Genomic DNA, 6772 nt, shown 5'->3' on the forward strand with positions numbered 1-6772 from the left:
ACCACGCAGCACCCGGGGACCTGTCCGATGCTCCCACAATGCTGATGGCTCACACAGGTTTTAGGCTGGGGCTCTGCCGTGGCGCTTAGCACTGGGGGGCACTGGGGACCCGAGGGACGGGTCCGGCCGCATCACTAACCAGTTCACGTTCCGAGAGACTAGAACGTCTTGCCAAGAGAAACTTCAGTTCCAGGAGATGTTAAGTCCCTCTCCCGAGAGTCGGCTGGTCACAGATAGAAAAGATACGGCTAAAACTGACCTGCGTTATCATTGGTCCATGCACATCAATCTCGGAGCTGTAGCAAAGGCTACATCTGAGAGGGAAATTCGTTGCTATGAGAGCCTGTATTTAAGAGTCAGAGGGGCCGTATCCAAGTGGCTCAAATGGTCAAGCACCTACCTAGCAAGCGCCAACTCCAGTACCACTCGAGGAAAGAAACAGAGATAGGGGAGGAAAAGACAGAGGGAGGGAAGGGCAGGGAGAAGAAAGGAAGGATGAAGGAAAGGAGGGAAGGAAAGAGGAAGGAAGGAGAGAAACAGAAGAGGAAGGAAGGACCGGATGAATGAACGAACCAAGGAGTGACTTAAATACAAAGCTTAATGATGGAGTCTGTACTCTCAGAGGAACAAGACCAGCCAAACTCAAGTTAGTAGGCTTAAAGAAATAATAAAGAACAGTGGGAAAAGTTAATGAAATGGAAACTAAGAGAGCAATGCGAAGAAACAGAAAAACAGAAAGTTGGCCCTTTGAGAAGATAAATAAGATTAAGAGGCCTTTACCCAAATTAATTAATCAAGAGAGAGCTAGAGGCGACCCAAGCGATTAAATTAGAAGTGAATAAGGAGCGTCACAAGAGAGACCAGCAAGCTTCAGAGGAACACCAGAAACAAGATTTCATATTCTAATAATGTAGGCAATCTAAACAAAATGGTACATTTTTTTAGGTACAATTTACCTCCAAAATTGAGCCAAGAGGATATAAAACCACTTAAACTATAAGCTATCACAAGCAATGAAGTTAAAGTAATAACGGCGTCTCCATGCAAAGAACAACACAGGATGGGATGAATTCGCTGCCAAACTCTACCAGATTTTTAGAGAACGAACACCAACACTCCCCAAACTCTCCCCCTGAAATAGCAAAGGAAGACATAGTACCAATTTCATCCTATGAAGCCAGGATTACCCTGACACCAAAACCAGGTAAGAACACAACAACCATACACCAGGTTGCTTGACAAATGTGGATACAAAAATCCTCAATAAAATATTTGCAAACCCCAAAGCCAGTTGATGGTGGCTCATACCTGTAATCCTAGCTGCTCAGGATGCTGGGATCTGAGGATTGTGGTTAGAAGCCAACCAGGGCAGGAAAAGTCTTATCTCCAATTGAATCACAGAAAAAGCTGGAAGTGGCGCTGTGGCTCAAGTGGTAGAGGGCTAGCCTTGAGTGAAAGGAGCCCAGGAACAGCCCAGGCCCAGAATCCAAGCCTCAGGACCAGAAAACAAATATTAAAAATAAATCAATTACCGCCTCACACATGTAATTCTAGCTATCCGGGAGGCTGAGATCTGAGGGTCAAGGCCAGCCTGGGCAAGAAAATCCATGACACGTCTGCAATTTACCGCCTAAAAGGCCAGAGATGGAGCTGGGGTTCATGTAGTGGAGGTCTAGTCTTGAGCAAAACAGCTCAGGGACAGAGTCCAGGTCCTGAGTTCAAGACCCAGGACTGGTACACACACACACACACACACACACACACACACACACACACACACACACACACCATAGGAAACAAAAGAACGGGGTCAGCACCACAGAGAGCACTGGAGCCCAGGACTGCTGCTCTGTGGCCCTGTACTCTTCACAGGGGACTGCATTTCACCTCGGCCACGGGTCCTTTCTGTGCCCAGCCATGGCTGGGCTCCTTTCTCCTCTCCCCTCAGGACCATCAACGTCAGCTTTTGGCATCTGGTCCTCATCCTGCTTCCTGACCACTGGATATTTTTTTAAGGATTTATCCCCTAAACCATCTGGTTGTATTGGAAAGTTGTCATAGTCATCTTCAGGCACAACGTATTTCTTCTGTGACTTCCTGGCCCCTTTTGGTGAACCAGGAAAACGTGGATAGAATAAATCGAAGGCAAAGAAAACTTAAAAAAAAAAAATAACGTAATCCCACTGTTGTCTTTTCTGGGCCTTCCCCATTGTCAGTTGAGTCACTTCCGGTCCCACCTCTTCTCTCCAGTCCCACCCTGATGTCAGCCCTTCCGCCATATGCATTTCTCCCCTGGCCCTTCCTGCAGATACTTTCCTGTTCTGAATGCCGCTCCCGGCCTGCGCTTTCTCCTGAATTTGATCACCAAGGGGCACCGTTGGTGACCAGCAACAATGAGGCCTAAGAAAACAGGTCATTTGAGCCCGACAAACGTCAGCGAAAACCTCTTAGTACTTGATTGGCCTTTTGTGAAGAGAATAGGGACTCTGTGAGCTGGCGAGAGACGGACACTGGCCCCTTTCTCGAGCGGCCAGTGTCGGAATGGCGCAGACTGAAAGGGCAGCATTGAGAGCTGAAACTAGGTGTGCCACAGCCTGGCATCCTGAGGGGACTCGAGAGTCAGCCACACGGGAGCAGGCTGGGTGCAGCTCGGAATCCAGCAGCCCCGGGAAGGGGTAAAGCGAGGCCTGGCCTGCGGCCAGGTAGAGCTGATTGGTGGGGAGGACCAGCTCAGGAAGCTACAAGTGTGTACACAAGGCGGCCAGGCAAAAGTCAGGCGTCGGGGGGAAAGAAGTAGAGTACCATGTTGAAGAGGACCCCCCCCCCAATGGGTGTTCAGATACAGTACTGGACTTGGCCGGAGACATAGCAACCCGGTGAGTGGCGTCTCTGTTTCATTTTATCTTGGGGCTTACGTCTCTGCCAACGGTGGAAGGCCCGGGGTTTTAGAGCAAGCTGGTGAGGTGGAACCAGGACAGAGCGAGAAGGAAAGGAAGGAAAGGCAGGTAGAAGAGAAACTCGCATGCGTCTTAGTGAGGAGACTGTGTCAGGGATGAGTTCTTCAGGGTGGCTAGGTGACTCTAGTGGCTTAGTCAAGTCAGAAGTAGTACGCGTCTGAGCTGGAGGGGATGTCTGCAGGAAAAAAAAAAGTCTTTTCTTCTCACTTTGAAAACAAGGAGTGGTTGGTTTTTAACAACTAAATAAGTAGGAAGGAACATTTTTGAGTTCTATAAACGTTGCGTACAGGCCAAGACAAGAGAACCCAGTGGTCTTTGGGACTGTTTGAGAATCCTGGGGTTCACTGTAGAAACATCATTATGTTCTCTGTGGAGGAATTCTGTCCAGGCCGTTCCCAGATGTTCTTATTTATGCTCCAAAATCCAGGTGCTACTTCCTCTAGGGAGTAAGCAAAACCAGGTTTAAATCCAGGGGAATGTCATCCGAATCTGCAGTGTTAGAAAATTCAACTCAGCTGGGCAGGGTGGCTCACACCTGTAATCCTAGCTGCTCGGGAGACTGAGATTGGAGGATTGTGGTTTGAAACCATCCGGGGCAGGAAAGTCGGTGAGACTTTTTTTTTTTTATCAATAGTTAACCACCAAAATACAGAAAGTGGAGCTTTCACTGAAGTGGTAGAGCACCAGCCTTGAGTGATGAAGCTAAGGGATAGTGACCAGGCCTCGAGTTCAAGCCTCAGTACACACACACACACACACACACACACACACACACACACACGGAAAGAAAATTCAACTCCACGAACGTGTACTTTGGAGTGTCTCTGCTGCATGCTGTATCTTGGTCTCCATGCTGTATCTTGGTCTCCATGTTATATCTTGGTCTCCATGCTGTATCTTGGTCCCCATTTCCAGGACTGTCTCCATTATCAAGCAGAACACATAGTTCTCCCACTTGTGATTTGATTCTCCTTCTAGACCACTATAAGGTTGCCTAACATCATCGTTAAGAACAAGGATTCTGGGGGAAAACTATGCAGAGTCCCACCCCAGCCTTGGCATGTACTAGGTATAAGGGGCTTAGCCTCTATTTGCTCCTCTGTAAAATGGGGGAATCGTCTTTGTCTCATAGAGAAAATTGGTGATGAGTACTGCTTAAGAAATAGCATAAAACAATGCCTGGCACAGGTGAGGCTTTGATTCCTATCATCTGCGATGATTGTCTAATCCTCACCGTGCGGCATTACCAAGCCTCGAGGTTCATTAGAACCGAAAGGCGTGAGGAGAATCCAGTGGGCGAAAGGACCCCGCCCTGCACGAGGGCAGAAGGAAGGCCTCTGAGCGTGGCTGGCATTGACCATCTAGGCTCACTGGGGAGGTAGAAGCTCAAGTTCTACGGACGTGAAATACGGCCAGGAGAAGTAACCAAGTGAAGTGACCGCTTTCATCCGTTGGGGAGGGAAGCCTATTTTCCAGTTTCATTTTTATTTGTGTGCGTGAATGTGTGCCTACGTGTGTGCACCCGCCTGTGCCCCTGTGCACCAGGACTGGGACTAAACTCAGAGCCTGGGTGCTATCCCTTAACTTTTTCACTCAAGGCTGGTGCTCTACTCCTTGAGCCACAGCTCCACCTCCACTTCTGCCCTTTTGTTGGTTAATTGGAGATAAGAGACTCATGGGCTTTCCTCCAATCTCAGCCTCCTGAGTAGCTAGGATGAAAGACATGCGCCATGGGTGTCACACTTGATTTAAAAAAAAATTGGGGGGCTGGGGATATGGCCTAGTGGCAAGAGCGCTTGCCTCGTCTACATGAATCCCTGGGTTCGATTCCCCAGCACCACATATACAGAAAATGGCCAGAAGTGGCGCTGTGACTCAAGTGGTAGAGTGCTAGCCTTGAGCAAAAAGAAGCCAGGGACAGTGCTCAGGCCCTGAGTCCAAGGCCCAGGACTGGAAAAAAAAAATTGGACTAAATGTGGCTTCATTTCTTAAAACTGCCTCTGCCAGTATCTCAAGGTTGTGGGGAAGGGCAGGGAAGGGGACATTGAGCACTGAGTCAATGGCTGAAAGACGTGCCTCGTCTGTGTTCTTGGGAGATTGAACAGGAATGTGAGACCGTTTGAACCGTGCCTTGTCATTTAGGTTGAGTGGAAAAGAAGGTTCTTTGGTGTTATGAAACGATTTCCTCACCAGCAGTATAAAGTGTTCTGCTGTGCTTTGGCTGCTCAAAACAATTTCACTGGAGCAGAATTCTAAGAATCTCAAGTAGCATTACAACTGCCTGAGCCCCACCATCCAAGCACACCAAGACTTTACAAAGACATTACAAAGAAAGGCATCTCACTAGTTGACGATTTTCTTCCTTAATAGGTCTTCTTCTTCTTCTTCTTCTTCTTCTTCTTCTTCTTCTTCTTCTTCTTCTTCTTCTTCTTCTTCTTCTTTTTCTTCTTCTTCTCCTTCTCCTTCTCCTTCTCCTTCTTCTTCTTCTTTTGCCAGTCCTGGGGCTTGAACTCAGGGCCTGAGCACTGTCCCTGCCTTGTTTCTGCTCAAGGCTAGCACTCTACCACTTGAAACACAATGCCACTTCCCGCTTTTTCTATATATGTGGTACTGGGGAATCGAATCCAGGGCTTCACGTATGTGAGCACTCTACCACTAGGCCATGTTCCCAACCCCCTCAGCCCAACTTTTTACAAGACCTTTTGGATTGTAGTCTCAATACCTAGTATTGTAGTTGATTCCACAAGTCTTGAAAGCATGTCCCACGTAGACACTGTAGATGATGATTTGAAATCCCCTCTACTTAGGTCCTTTGCCAGCTCATGAAGTTGATTAGTAGCAAAGTAAAGATCTGAATCAAAATGCTAGACCCCGGAGCCCGTAGATGAGCCCATCCTTTATCCCATTGTTGTCTACAACATCTGTTTAAAACAAAATCCAAGGGTAATGTCCAACCGTCCGTGGGCCTAGAGAATAAAACACAGCCAGGCTTGCGAGTCCTTAGGCTGGTGAGAAACGACGCCAGCCTTCATTTCTTACCACGCCGTGGGTTGAAGGTCGGCGATCGGTCTCAGCGCGAGGGCTGGGGATGGTGAGTGCTAAGAAAAGTGAGTTCTCCTCCTCGAAGCTCTGCCCGCCTAAGGGCCCTGGTGAGGGCCGAGGGAATCGGCGGCGGGAGAAACAGAACCGTACCGGGCTCTGCTGACGGCGGGCCACGCGCTGTACACGCGCTGCACACGCGGCCACGTTACCTGTGAGTCGGAAAGCTTGTACGGTGGCACTTGGAGCCCGAGGCAGGAAGATCTCAAGTTCACGACCAGCCTACGCCATGATGAGATCGTGTCTCAAAAGTAAATAAATAAATAAAAGGCCGAGCACCCTTGGGGGAGCTCCCTGCTCTTTGGGGGAGCCGTGCACCCTTGGGGGAGCTCCCTGCTCTTTGGGGGAGCGGTGCAAGTCTCACCCACCCACAACCCTCACGAGCTCCCTGCACAGATTCCCATTACAACAGAGCTGGAATTACACAGCATTCGCCCCCAACAGCAAACCCAAACCACCCCACGTTCAGGTAGTAAAAATCCTGGAATAACAAGCCCAGAGAGCCGGGGGCCCCAGCTCTGCAGAAAGCTCCTGGGAAAGCCAACGCTGGCAAATCATAAAGGGCCGCTTGTAAAGCCGTCGTGTTTGGTGTAGGCCGAGGTTGGCCGTCCCACTGCTAGATCGTGTTCCGGGAAGGAGGGAGATGGAGAAGGAGTGTGGGGAGGGACGGCCTGAGGGAGGCCTGAGCGCCGAGGACCAGGTTGAGGACGGGGCTG

The sequence above is a fragment of the Perognathus longimembris genome, chromosome 5 (assembly GCF_023159225.1).
Source record: "Perognathus longimembris pacificus isolate PPM17 chromosome 5, ASM2315922v1, whole genome shotgun sequence".
NCBI lineage: Eukaryota > Metazoa > Chordata > Mammalia > Rodentia > Heteromyidae > Perognathus > Perognathus longimembris.